We start from the raw sequence: 14,720 nt of genomic DNA, 5'->3' as shown, positions 1-14,720 counted from the left end.
CACACCTGGGCCGCAGGGGAGGCGGCTCCGGGCCAGGAGGCTCGCGATGCGGCGCGGGCGCCTGGTGCCTGGCTCCAGACCTGCGCCCAGAGGACAGGCGGCTCTCGGCTGTCTGGAGTCCTACAGAATAAGGGCTGGAAGGGACGTCGGGAGGTCTAGTCCAACCCCCTGCTCTCAGCAGGACCAGCCCCAGCTAGGTTATCCCAGCCAGGGCTTCATCTACTCGGATCTTCAAAGCCTCTGAGGATGGAGACTCCCAGGCTCTCTCTGGGTAGCCTGTTCCTTCGTCCTCCTGTCTTTCAAGCTAAAAGCCGATGTTGAGCGGGATATCTAGCAGCTCGGAAAGGATCCTGCCGCTCCAGTGCCACCATTTTGTCAAGCGTAAAAGGGGCTCAGGTGCAGTTTTCTTTCCCGCCCCCCCCCCTTATGTATTTGCCATGGCTTGGTTTTGCCAAAGGTCCTGCACCTATTTTGGCTAGAAAACCTGTTAATGTTGGGCCTTGTCTTTTCAGAGCCCATGAAGTCTCATGTGAGACTTTGGCAAAGACCTGTCACATGAAAAAGATTTGTCTTTACAAGTTTTGCTGCTGCTTTTCATAGCTTTATAACAGAGCTTGCATTTGTTCTCCTTTAGTCCAAAACATTTGGGAAGCCGAAATAAATGAGAGATCTTGATGTTAAGGTAGAGTTAGTTTTGGGTGGCTTTTTCTGAGTAAGTTCCTGCGTGATAATAGGCTTCGTAAACTTGTTCCTAACTGTGGGGAGTTCCTTGATCTACAATGACTCTTTCTATCTTGCTGGGACCTCCCTAGGTAAACCACAAGTTTTTGAGTTTTGGCATAATCTGTATTCTGTACTTAAGCATCCAATGATTACTCTGACTAAACCTTCAATTACATCTTCCAAAAGGCCTGCTTTTTCTAATTTGATGTCAGTCACAGAAGGAAGCAGTTGTAGGGTGTCTGTGCCATCAAACATTCAATTCACTAGTTTCCTAAAGTAAAACCTGCAACCATTGCTGCAACCATTGCTGATCCTAGCACACATTAGATGTGCTTTGCGAAGAGTTTGCTGGAACATAAATATCTAATTATACAGTTATAACAGTTTTCAACCTCAATCCTAATTGTGAGTCAGAATTCAAACCAGTTAGCCAGTGTCAATGAAAGGTGGTTAGAACTGTGTGTCCCGGTGTTGGGCTGGATGTTGGGTTGGCTGTTATAGCTGGATTTAGGTGCAAGTATTGCATTAAACTTTGTGCAATGCTAACACATGTGGTAAAATCCATACACAAAACTAGGAGGGTCCCTGCTGTCCTGAGTCACTGAGTTTTGGATCTAAAAGCAAGCAATCTAAAACAAACTAAGCATGTGTTTCAGGGTCAGAAAATCACTTGCACTCATGTTTCATGGGAAATCAGTTATCAAAAATATTTGCATCACGGTACCCTTAATGACTCCAACTGAAATTGGACTCTTGTTGTGTGAGATATTGTGCAGTCCCCTAGTAAGAGAGAGTTCTTCCCTGAAGACCTTATAACTTAAGTAAGGAAAAACATACAAAACTTAGAAGGGGAATAAGCAAAAGGCATGAAGTAGTTGTCGTGCTGGGTTTTAGTTGGTAACTGGTTCAAAAAAGAATTGGGCTTTTTGAAGTGGATAATAGATTTTTTTTTCACTAGCCCCTTGCTTTGGGACTTCCTCCCTTTTGGGCTTATATTAGATTTGTTGTTTATTGGTTTCACTGTTAGCATGTTGTCCTTGAGCCTGGAGAACTTTTTACTTGGGTCACTTGTTTTTGTAAATCTTGTATATCTTGCTGGTTGAGAAAGTAGAGTTGGTGAGTGTGGCTACCAAAAAACATGTTTTCTGGCACTTTCGTATGCTGTATAGAGCATGTTAAAGTGATGAAAGTCTTAAACTGAAATTGTACACCATGGGTATCTCTTCTCTTTGCCTACTTTGCATAAATTCAAGATAAATTGTAAAATGAAAAGTTTAGTATTTTGCTTGCTGTATTTTTTTAACTTTATATATAGTATAATATAAAAATGTTATGGGCTAATGTTAGACTTCATCAAAGACATTAAAACAATTAAAACAGCTGTAAGTTAGGTGTTTGCTGTGTCCTCCTTTGACAGAGTTGGAGTTTATGAATACAGTATATAACCCTGATTAAGAGGCTGTTTATTGCATGAATATGTTGGTATAATATGGAAAGGCTGGTTCAAGGTAAAAACTCACTTGGCAAAAACTAGAGGGTTGTAAAGGGAGGATGTGGTAGATATTAGTTCTGAGGACTCTGGCATTGGTATCCTGTTGAGCCTACTAGGCTGTTTTTGACCTGAAGGGCTAAAGCATGGGGGCAGAGTTAAGAACAAGATAAGGGTACTAAAAACAGCATTAACAAGTGGTCTCTCTTGAGTGAAAGGAACCAGACTAATGACAGAGATCCTGATTTTCTCTGTTTAAAAATTGCAAATTCTCTGATTTAAAGGAAATCCCAAATCTCCAATTAAAGAAAAAACCCTAAGTTCGTGATTAAGCACGGATTTGGGGTTTATATCTATATTTCAGCTGAACACAGTGTTTTATTGATATAGTTACAATTTTAAAGCCATTTGGAAGCTTACCAATGCTTCAATCACTATAGTGCACTATTTATTATAGTATAATAGTGCCTCAATCACTATAGGCACTATTTATTATAGTAAAATAAATTCTAAATACCTGTAACTTTGGGGGTTTGATTTGAGGTTTTTTATCGTGGAAAATCAGAGCACTCCCTGCCCCCTTCACTCACCAGGACTTGGGTCCACACTGCTTTGTGGTGCTGATTAGCCCTGATATGCTGGTGCCTTGCCCATGCCATTGTCCCTCATTTCCAAGCCACATCACCCCGCTAACCCCTGCTGGTGCCCCTCACCCTCTGCCCCCTCCACCTCTGCCAGAGGAGACCCACAGCTACCAGGACTACAGGGCCAGGGACTCAGGTTTACAGTCCCCTGCCCCCACAGCAGCTCCTGAATCCTGGCTGCTGCCCACAGGAGGTGGTGGCTGCTACGGCCTGATCGGTGAGTGGAGTGCGGAGTCTGGCTCCCCCTCTCGCATGGCCATTCCACTCCCCACCTGGCATTGGTGATGTGTAGGGGGTGCATGTGGGTGCACGTGCGTCCCCTGTGAGAAGTGCTGCCAACGCTCCTGGTGGCGCCTGCGGGCAGTCACTGCTCATATCCCCCCTCCCCCACCCCTTCCTGGTGCCAGCACCACTGTGGCTGCCTGCAGGAACTCCTCGCTTGGCCCGCCACTGCTGCGGCTGCTTGCACGAGCTCCCCGCTCGCTGCTGCCATGCCCCTGCTGCCAACACAACCACCTGTGGGTGGTTGCCGTGCCCCCCCAGCCTCCAGGGGCACGTGTCGTTTGTGCCACCTGGGTTTTGCAGCCACGCGTGGCCGTGGGTCCCAAGCCCCACATACTGCCTGGGCTGGGCAGTAGCCCCAGCCATGCCCAACTCCCTCCCTCACTATGAGGTTCTCAGTCTGCACCCCTCCCACCCCACCCCTGCCAACATACCTACAGCTGCCTGGTGGCCATGTGCCTGTGCACATGGCACCCCCTGTGCTGACTGTTCTCCTCCCCCCAGCCCCTCAGCAAATTGGAACTCTGTCAGCCTTAACCTGAATTTTTCTTCTTTAAAAGAGAGAATCCAGGTTTTACTGTGTTTTCCATTGTGAACGGAAAACCTGGATTCCTGCTAATGAATATGGGACATGTTTGAAGAAGTTTAGGCTTTCCTTCAAGGGATGGAAAGTCTTTAAGCAAGATTAGACATGACTCTTGGTTGTGTTGAGATGCTTTATTCTGTAAGGGATATTTAGACATCTAACTCCCTTTAGTTATGAATACCTAAATATGTGGGAGGATTTGGGCTTTGCTCCTGCTGTTAAAATAGGTGATGTTTTGAGCATTTAGAGACTAGAAAGGGAACAAATGTGAAATTAGCTTTGTAACTGTGACAGCTTTAAACAGTTAAAATGCATACTGGGCTTAAAATCTGTAATATTGCTTTTACAGCTTTCCCCTCCCAAAATACAAATAAGAGCAACAAAACACAGATTTTGTACAATAAAGCATGCAAGAGCTATCAGTCAGCTCTACTGTGAACTGATACTGTATCAGATAAACTAGCTACATTCTGGCATTGTACATTTGCATGAAGAATTTCCAGGGATGTCATGGGACCTGCACATCTAGATTCAGTGCAGCATATAGTTTTTAGAGTATCACATAGCTTGGGGTAGATTTATAGTACATCAGTTTAAGACTACATAGAATCATTGTTTGCAAGGGACCTTAAATACCAATTCCTGGCACAAATGCTGTAATGCTTCTCTTAAATTACCGTGTCAAATACTTATAAAGCCTCATCTTGAAAACCTCCAGTGAAGGAGATTTTGCAGCTTCCCTGGTTAGTCTATTGTATTCCTCTGTCTTCTGTTCTAACAGTAAGGAATCTTTTTCTGAGACCTGATCCAAATCTAGCTTGCTTGCTGCAATTCAGTTTCTCCACATCTGTCTTAGAATGTGGATCTCATTCATGTTCATCATACTCTTGATCAGGGCTGTCCAACTTCTGAGTGGCCAACAACTGCTGGCCCCCTAGTCATGTTCCGTAAGGATCACATGCATCTGGGCCTTATGCCACATGGACCACCCCCCGCCACGTGATTTGCATGTGCCTGTGGCCCCTTCCCCCTACCCACTGTGCCATATGCCCCTTTCTGTGCTGTGTGTCTGTTTCCACCATCCGTGCACCATGCAGGCATGTCTGTGCAATGTGGAGTTCTCCGGGTCCCCTCAGTCCTCCTGGCTGCAGGCTTCTTCAATCCAGTGGGCTGTGCCATGGTACACCCTGGGGCAGGGGTAGGAAGCAGAAGCTGGAGGAGGGAGGGGAGCTCAGAGACTCCAACAGCAGTAACAGCTGAAACAGTGGGGAGAGCTCCCAGTGGACCAGGAGCCCAGGGTCTGTGGGTTAATCCCTTAGAGGCTACATATGTTCCACAGGATGCCAGATAGATAGCCTTGCTCTAGAAAAGGCTTAACTACTGCCAAGTAGAGTAGTACTATCAGTTCCCATGGCTTAATGCTCTTGCTGATACAGCCTAAAACTGCGTTTGTTCTTTGTGTGTGTGTGTGTGTGTGTGTGTGTGTGTGTGTGACTGTCACCTAGCTGACTTTTGTTAAGTTTGTGATCCACCAGAAACCCTAGATCCTTCTCAGCAATGTTATCTCCCATTCTGTGTGTGTGCTTTTGATTATTTTTTCGTAGGTGAAGCACCTTATCTTTATCTGTGGTGAACTTCATTGCATTGTCTATAGTCAGTTCTCTATTTAAGAATTTTGCCAACATAGGTATATGGGTTAAGATGCGAGAAAAGTGTAATGCTTGACTGACATAACTGTGTCAGCAGAAAATCTTATTGTGGATTTCATTATCCTTGGCAATACCTTAGCTATAATATAACTTAACTCTATGTGTGTGAGAAATTAGTATCCTGGTACAAAGTGCAGATTTGCTGGTATAAAACTGCCACCTGTATCAGCGCTATGTGTTTGTTATGATGTGTAAAGACATTAAATTTGAACAGGATGATGAACCTTACAGTGTGAGATTACCAGGATTCCTGGTTTTCTCTGATTTAAAAAAAAAGATTGCAAATTCTCTGTTAAAAAAGGCAAAATCTCTGATTACAAACCCAAAATCCATGAAAGGCCACTATATATAGGTGTCATTTGAACACAGGGTTTTATTGATATATTTACAGTTTTAAAACTGTTTGGAAGCCTACTAGTGCCTCAATCACTAACATAAAACACATTCTAAATATCTATATATTTTGGCACTTGATTTTGGGTTTTTCATCATGGAAAATCAGAACTCCTGCTGAGACCACTCTGTATACCCCAAGGACTTATGCATAGAAAAATTCAAAATTACATGCAGAAAAGAATTACGCAAAATTAATTACTTTTATTTATTTATTTTTTACAAATTAAACTAAACATAATATTATTTGAACCCTTAGAAATATATGCAGGTACTTTCTATATATATGCAGGTACTGGGTGGGCAGGTGTGGGGTTTGTGGGGAATTGTGAAGTGGTGTTGGGGTGGGAGGATTGTGAAAGAGCGTGGGGTTTGTGGGCAGGTGTGGGGTTTGTGTGTGGGGGGGTTGTATGGGTGGGTGTGGGGTTTGTGGAGGGTTGTGAAGGGGTGTGGGAGTGGGTGTGGGGTTTGTAGCACACAGCCCCCACTGCTGGCGGATCAGCAGCAGCAGGCAGTGGGCCCTCAGGGCGCTCATGCCCACAGCAGACAGAGCTCCTGGCAGCACGTGCCTCTAGCTGAGTCCCACGTACGTGCTGGCATGGAGCCGGCCCAGCCCACTGGTGCGCACCTTCGGACCAGATTGGGCTGGCTCCGTATCAGCACATGTAGAGCACAGCACTGAAGGTGGGAGCAGTATACAAAGGGCCGGGCTTCCATTGGTGGCTTCCTGCTGGAGTGCTGGAAGCCCGTTGTGGAGGCACGAAGCTGGCCGGCCCAGCCCAATGATGTGTGGATTGGGAGCCACTAGCCATGGGCCCAGTTGGGCTCTGTGCCCCCACGTGGGGCTTGCAGCACTCCAGCAGAAGCCACATATGGAGACAAGCAGGAGCCCACCTGGCCCAATGGTGCACAGCTCCCAGTCCATGCCCCATCAGGCTGGGCTAGCCCTCTGTGTGGGGCTTATTGCAGACACCACCCACACACCCCCGCCCTCCCTTCCACTGGCCCCGCTGGCTCTTCCTGCAGCCCCCAGCCCCACCAGAGGGGGCCCCCAGCTGGGCCCTAGCCTTCTGGAAGCCCCACTGACCTCAAAGGCTCCAGGAGGGAAAGTGAGTCTGAGCCAAGGCCTTGCTGACTGAAAGTCTCAAGCCCCTGTCCCTTCCCCCTCTCCCTTGGGACAGGGCTTAGGGTTTGCTGCCCTTTTTGCAAGAAGCTCTTGCAAGCTGGAGCTCTGCTAACCTCAAGAGACCTTTGTAAAAGTGGAAAATCTGCAGGTATTTCTGTTAAAATGAAAAATCTGTGCCTTTTCTCTGTTAAAAGGGAAAATCCACAGTTTTTCCTGTTTTTCCCAGGGAATGGAAAACCCAGATCCCTGGAGATTACATAGGTACCATGTGATATTACACTTTTAATTAAAAGGCACATCGAACTAAACATCACATTTATACCTGATTTTTTTAACCGACATTTGGTTACAAGCACTGCCTCCCTACTGTAGCTAAGAGATGGAGAGAGATTTTTCCCTCACGTCTCAGGTTTCCTTTGTGCATTTGACTGCATCTTATATATAGTGTTTCCATTTCTCCACAGCGACTTAAGCCTTGAATCCTGCAAATTGATTGTAGATTTCTGCTGAAATCACTAGAGGATGCATGCATATTAGTTTGCAGGATTGCTCTTCACTCCATGTGAAGTAAAAATACCTTTCCTATGAAATTGAGTTAAAAAACCATCAGTTTTGATAACACAGTGGGAGCAACCTGTATAACTGATCATCTGACCTGCTGCTGCTCAGTTTCAAAAGAAAATGAATGACTTTTTTGAGAACTGCACGAGTGTCACTTTCACAAGCCAGTGGTTTTGTGAGTTTCAGACACTATTTATTGTAGGGGAAAGAAAATAAGATAAAGGGTATAAGAGCTGCTGGTAAGAGTTTATAAATACTGTTTGTCCACCTCTTTGTTAGAATTGTTATTGTGGTGCAAAATGAAATCCCAGGTATAGTTAATTGCACAATGCATGAAAGCAAGCTAAACATCAGAATAAGGGGGCTACCTACAGACTTAAAAGGACTATGCAGGTGTAATATAGTATACCTTCATCCATGCTGAATTCAGTCAGCTGAAGTGGGGGACCTCAGGCAAGAAACTGAAATTAAGGTTTTTGAGGCTGAATTAAAAGGCAGCAATGGGAAAGATGAGATCAGGTAGCTGAGATCAGGCCCATCATCAAATTATAGGGTTGGATATGTAGATCTTTTCACTGAATAAAAAACCCTTTTCTCTTGTTTCTACTGTGTTCCCACACTGTTCATATTAAGCAATCTTTACTTTGTAAAAACTATTTGGGTTGCTGTGTTGTTCACAGGTTGCAGCTTTGGCTTATAGGATCCAAACTCAGCTGGAGATGCTGAGTAATGATGATTGTTAGGCTGTGCGCTACATTTTTAAGGACTCAGTCAAAACTGGAGGACTCAACTGCAGGGAATATGAAAGCAAGAGACCTAACACCTGAAAAGAGTGGGGGCAGGATCCCACTAAGCCTGGGAGGGGCTGGAAAAGAGCCTGAACTTTGGCAAAGATTATTGCTCATATGCTAACAATACAACTCCAGAAATCACAGAAAGAGTTATCGTTTGAGATAAGGAGGGCTAGATATGGTGAGAACTGTGGTGGAATATCTCCAAGAAAAACCTAGGGAATGGAAAAAATAATTATGATTGAGTGAATAGTGCTGTTTCCTCTAAAAGCAGTATTCAGTTCCTAATGAAACCATTGAGAGTTTGGTCAAGACTTAAGTTGCCATCAAACCTATAGCCTAGCAGTGGGTTAAAGAGCATTCTGATGTAAGAGGATGAATTGTAGAACAGGTATTAAGAGAATTTCTAGCACTTTTTGTAAGAAACATAGTGTTAAGCCAATCAGCTGAGCCAATTTCTGCCCCTAAAACTAATTACATTTTGCCTATCTAAATTCTACCTGTGGTTTCATTTCATGCTTTGTGTCTTCTAGATCTTTGGCTATATTCTGTTAGTGAATAAGAATAATTGTCATGTTCCACACCATTGTAGTCCAGTGGGTGAAATGATCCCCATGTGTAGTGTCACAAGGCTTGCAGAATCCCTCTGAATAGAAAATTCAAGAGTTATGTTACTAATAACATTTTTTTAAAATCTTACAGCATGGGGACAAGAAAAAAAGTGGAACATCTTCTAAACCAGGAGATAAAAAAGGATCCGAAGCAGCAGAGGTAAATGAAAATACTGCGTTATGGTAACCTGGAAAGTTGGTAGCACAAAACATTTGCCCAGTCATATTCTGTACCAGTGTGGTGGTGTTTATTTTTTTATTTTTTTGAGATGGCAAAGTGGTCACTTGAAAACTGACTGACTGATTGATGTTGACTAATGCAGTTAGGTATTTTTCCAAAATAATTGTATCTTGTTCTGTTCAGGGTAAGATCTCTGCAACCAATCTAGGCTTCTGTGTGGAGGACAATACATATAATAGCAAAAATGCTGTAATAAAGTTACCAAATCTGTTTGTCTCCAACGATCTGAAAACTAGCATTTTGTCATACTGGTGACCACCTACTGGCTCTTTGTCAGTTTTGCCTTTTGAAAGGTTCCGGATGAATGGCAGGTTGCTTGTAACATTAGCTGTTCTGTCTCACTAAAGTTGGTTTGAGCCAGACGGCTAAATATGATACTGTCTGAAGCAACAATGGTTACTATAACATACCCTCTCTGATTCTGTCTCTGTATTCTTTTCAGTGACCACATCTTTCCATCCATTTGAATAAAGATACTCTTTTCTGTGCTTGAGTCCTCATACTAGGAAAAACTAGAAAGTCTGAATCATTATTTGCAGTTGATTCAGGGATGCCCCATTATACCTAAATCAGACAGTGCTATGTGGTTTATTTTGGATTTTTTAAAATGTAAACATACTTTAGTTTGCAACTTAAAACACTGTAGGATCATTTCTCCTTTTTGTAGGAATGAGCCAGTATAGCACTGGGGACATAACATGTATTACCATAAAATGGGGAAAATACCTAAATTTTTTCTTGCATACCCCTTCCCCATCCCTAAATAAGACACAAATCTTGGTTTTGGAGGGCAGAATGTAGAGAGAGATATTTTTCAAGCCATGGCCAAAAACTAACTGCATTCAGCAGCTTACTTTCTGAAAGCCAGCTCGCTATTTTTTTTTCAGGCAAAAGCTGTAGGCAAAAGCCAATTTGGCAGTAGTTGGAAGAGGGTTAAAATTGGACTCTGCCCCTGCTGCTTGTTGAGCATGAGAGAAACAGCAGGCAGTATAGCACAATGTCATTATGCTTCTGTTCCTCCATGTTTCTCCTCTGGTGAAGAAAATCAGTTTCTCTGCTTGAGACGTGCTACCCAAGTTCGGAAAACTGATTTTTGGGGGAAAGGTGCATGTAGGCGAGTAGATACAGATTATGATTTAACATGTTACAAGTTCACTTTCTGTTCCAGATACAGGTCTCTTCAATTGGAAGGAGACATTAAATATATTTCCTAAGTAAGCAAATGCAGAAGCATAAATTTATCCGTGTAGATAATGGACGATTCCAAAGGCCTGCTGAGTAATAGAGAGACTTTGTCCAAAAGACTGAAGTGTAATTGAGCATTGTCTTGGTTAGACTCATTGGCCAAGTACTTGCATGCAGGATCTAACTGAAAACTACAACTGGGGGCTGCACACAGCATTGGTGTGTGGCCCCAGGCTGCAGACTGCATGTGCCATTTGCTGTGGGAGCAGTCCCCCAGGATCTCCCCCCAACCTTGACAAGTGGGCAGTGCTGGCAGCTGTGTGGCCCCCTGGAATCCTCTTTGCCGTATGAGCTGGACAAATAACGCATGTTATGAACCACCTCCCTAGTTCACCCCTCCCATGTAGGGGAGAGATGGTTGCAGGGGCCGTGGGCCGCATGCTACCCCATTGTGGGGCCACCAGTTGGACAGCCCTGGTTTAACCCAAATTTATGGCTGCTTACCAGATTACAGTGCCTGCTTCCTTATTTTACTTTCTCAGTTCTTACTTCTACAGTATCCAGGTGCTGATTTTACTTTAAGTAATGAAAATGAGATATGGGTATAAGAGGCTGATTGTGGCTATCTAGACCTCAGCAAGTAAAACAGTGTTACTTGGGGTGTGGAGTGTTCCTCCAGAGGCTAATTTAAATTGATTGCAGCAGTCCTTGTACTGTAGATCAGGGGTTGGCAGCATTTTTGGCTGGAATGCAAAAAACACCCCAGTCTCCACCCAAGCCTCGACATGGTGTGCCAGAGGTGGGGGAGCTGTGAGGAGCCTGATCCTCACTGCTGGCAGTGAGTGTACCTATGCCTCTGGATGGAGGAATGGGGTGGCGCACTTCCTGCTGTGTGCGATGAAGCATGTAGGCACCTGCTGCTGCCCTGAGCTCTGGGGTCTGGGACTCCAGCACAACTGTTTGTAGGTTTCTGGCCACCTGCTAAAGCTGCTCAGAGCCCAGGCTGGCTGTGGCAGGCAGCTGGGAGGCTGCAAACAGATGCACCAGCTCTGTTGCAGTGGCAGCTGGGCGTGTGCCTCCAGGCACATGGCCAGGAAGAGGCCTGGAGCTGTGCAACCCTGGGCCCTCCTCTGTCTGCCCAGAGGTATATATACAGGCACTGCAGCCGTGGAGTCGGTGCTAGGCTGTGGAGCCCACCACAGCTGTTTGCAGCCTCCCAGCTATAGCTGGCCTGGGCTCTGGGCAGCTGTTGCCTGCCATGGAGCCTGAACTGCTAGCCGCAGGGCTTGCGTTGGAACCTCCTGGCTGCCTACTGTAAGCAGCCATGGCTCTGTGGCTGGCAGCAGCTGCCCAGAGCCCAAGCTGGGTGTGGCGTGCCAAGGAAAATGGCATGCACGTCAGGGGTTGCTGATCCCTGGTATAGATGTATCGTAGGCAATTGCTCTTCTTTTCTTTCTGAATTTCAGGAAAGAATTGTGCAGTGTAAGAACAGATTTTTTTCCCCCATTTAGGCTTGTAAAGATGTTCAGGTTTTTCTGCAGAATGTCATTCTGCCTTCTCAACTTGATGCCAAATTCCTCTTCAAATGCTCAGCTTGATGGCAGATTCCTCGAATGAATTCTATGCTTTTAATTTAGAAACTATGACCTCTTTGTGGTAAAGGTGGGAGCTGAGAGCCTGTAGTTTGACTTGTGGTGTCCTTGTTCTGTTGGGAAGTTCTATTTCTAGCTAACTAGACTCTGAAGGGGAAGGCTACTATTAAATTTGTTGTCTTGAAGAAATACTTAGCAGGTTTTGAGTCTAAACATGTTGGGCGAGTGTTTTTCTTTTGGGGAACTTGGCATTTGGCTTACTCAGCTCAAATTTGTTCTTTTCCTGATAATTAGTTTGAAAGCATTTTAAAATGAAGCTAGACCTTAACATTTCATTTTTTTCCCATTAAACTGTTAGTTTTAACATTAGTAACCGCTACCTCTGGAATTTTGCAATAATATTGGAACTAGTAATAAAAAAAACCTATGTATTGCTCTTCATGAGTCTGACTGCTATATTTCAGTAAGAAGGCATGAACAGTTTTTGGGCTACATATGCAGAAGTTTCACATTATGGACCAGAGAGTTTATAGTTCTGTTCTGCAAGACTGTGGTCAACTCAGCCTAGAATACTTATTTGAGGTCTGGGCACTTAATTACTGGACAGACACCAGTAGTGTACAGAGGAACACAATGAGAGTGAAATTGTGAGGGGATATAAGACTGTTTGCTAATTCTTGTGAAATGTAAATGCCATAGAGTGATTTAGACTAGTAAATAGAAAAGTAAAACCGTTTAATTTTCTCCCATAAATACTAAATGGACTATTGAGACTGAATACGAAGAAAACCACTCTGAGCTCTGTTAAGATGCGGAATAATCTCCCAGTGTCGTTGCTGAAAGCCTTTTCTCCGGGGATGCTTAAAATCAAACTTGAAAATACCCAGCAAATGCACTGTGGAGAGCAATCCAACCTTGATATGAAATATTTCTACATAGGTTGGAGGTAGACTAGATGACTCGGACTTCTATTTTAGGCATCTTCTTTCATGATTTGATCAGAGTCATGCTGGGAGTTAAAAGCACCCAGTTTGATGATAATTCTTTTAATCATATGGTAGCTATGGAATATACGTAATTATTGCAGAGGGTTTGTGTGAGTTGTGACTATGTAAAAAAGACAGCAGCTGAACTGTATTCATACAGACTTAAAGAGAAAGTTCAAGTCCTTTTCCTTATAAATGTTACCAAACTTAATCACTAGATAAATTTTATCACTGCGGAAGTATAACTTTGCCTTAGATCTTGCATGCCCTTTAATAATACTGTACCTCCTTCCATACCATATGCCTCCCTATCTTTGGAAAGTAGAACATAGAAATTTTGTGGGGGAGTCATAGCTAAGAGGTGACTGCATGCAGCAGCTCAAACGCTCGTAGCTGGCTCAGCGGTTGTTTCAGAAGAAGCTGTGGGCAAAAGCCAACTGTGCCAGGTTGGCAAAAGGCCAATTTGGCAGCAGCTATGAGAGGGTTGAAACTGGTCTCAGCCCCTAGTGTTTACTGGGCAGGAGAGAAGCAGCAGCAGCCAGTATAGAGCAGTGTCTTTATGCTTATATTCCACCATGTTTCTATTCAGATGAAGAAAATTCACTTCCTCGTGTCAGACATACAACCCAATTTGGTAAAATTGATTTTTGGGTAAAAGGTGTGTGTGGTATGCAAGTAAATACTGTAGTAAGAAGTATCTGTGTACAAGTAGTATTTAAAGACTGGCTGCTCCCACACTCAATAACCTGAAAGCTCTGCAGTTGCTCAGTAATTATACTACTGGCCTCTCCTGTGATGCTCTTCCTCTATGGATCTCGGAGCATTTTACAAAAGAAACTTACCCAAATCACCTAGCAAGATAGATTTCCTGAGGTCTAGTCCAGTACCATCTCTGTTAGATTGGACCCTCCTCCCCAACTTCCCTCTTTAAGTAGAAGAGCATTTAAACTTCAGAATTGAGAACAGCAACCCCTTAAAGTCAATGGGAATTTTGCCATTGATTTTTTTTTTTTTTTTAGGGGCAAGGTTTCATCCCTGAAGAGTCTTTCCTGTGCCATACCACACATTTAGCATAATTAGCCACTGAATATACAAAGGACTTTTTTCTATTGGGCCTGATTAACTGGTTGCTGAAATAGGAAAAGTATAGCAAGCAGCTGAGCATCTAAGCAGAGCTGTTGAGCCTTGCAGCAGCAGGCTATAAGGAGCTGTGCTCTGCAGGCTTTATTTCTTGTCATGGAAAAAAATGGGGTACGACACTCTTGCTTACCATGGGGGACCGTGCTGTTCTGGAAGGGGGTTGAGTCTGTCCCCTGTATCTTTGTGATCAAAAGAAAAAGTTGCACACAATTTGAATGATCTCGGATGCTTCCTTTGGCCCGACATTATGTGTCTGGAGTGAAATCCTGGGGTTGTCTTGCCATGGGGATTCTCAGTGTTGGGTGGGAGATGAATGTGTTCTCTAGGTTTACCAATGGGTAAGTGAAAATATAAATTACATCCTGTATGTAAGGGCCAAGAAGTTGTAAACCAGGATGTAAAATTTAGCATGTGTGGTATGGGTTTTTCTTTTTGTTTTTCCTTGGGGATAGTGTTTGTATGGCAAACCGGTAGCCCCTCTTCAGTGTAGTTCAGAAGCAGTGAGAGTGTATATGTTTACGACTGCATTGGGAACTTGCTTGAAGAAGACAAGGTTAAGGTTACGTGGGCAGGTACCTAACCTCTTAGTGTTATAGATGTTGTTAGGGTCGGAAGGGACCTCAATAGATCATCGAGTCCGACCCCCTGCATAAGCAGGAAA

At 44.0% G+C, this 14,720-nt stretch overlaps 1 protein-coding gene across 7 annotated transcripts in view; it reads left to right on the top strand.

Annotated features, from left to right (window-relative positions):
- CAST (calpastatin) overlaps nucleotides 1–14,720 on the top strand; it is a 102,958-nt gene that overhangs the window by 12,974 nt on the left and 75,264 nt on the right. For 6 of the 7 annotated variants that reach the window (XM_025199124.1, XM_025199122.1, XM_025199125.1 and 3 more), the window contains one exon: nucleotides 9,007–9,075. The gene's annotated coding sequence lies outside the window, so the exon portion shown is untranslated. Of the gene's footprint in view, nucleotides 1–329; nucleotides 397–9,006; nucleotides 9,076–14,720 lie in introns of those variants that run through there. The other variant, XM_025199123.1, reaches the window with a different exon arrangement.

This window comes from Alligator sinensis, unplaced genomic scaffold (genome assembly GCF_000455745.1).
Source record: "Alligator sinensis unplaced genomic scaffold, ASM45574v1 scaffold223_1, whole genome shotgun sequence".
Taxonomy (NCBI): Eukaryota; Metazoa; Chordata; order Crocodylia; family Alligatoridae; genus Alligator; species Alligator sinensis.
This window is presented reverse-complemented; position numbering and strand designations above follow the sequence as displayed.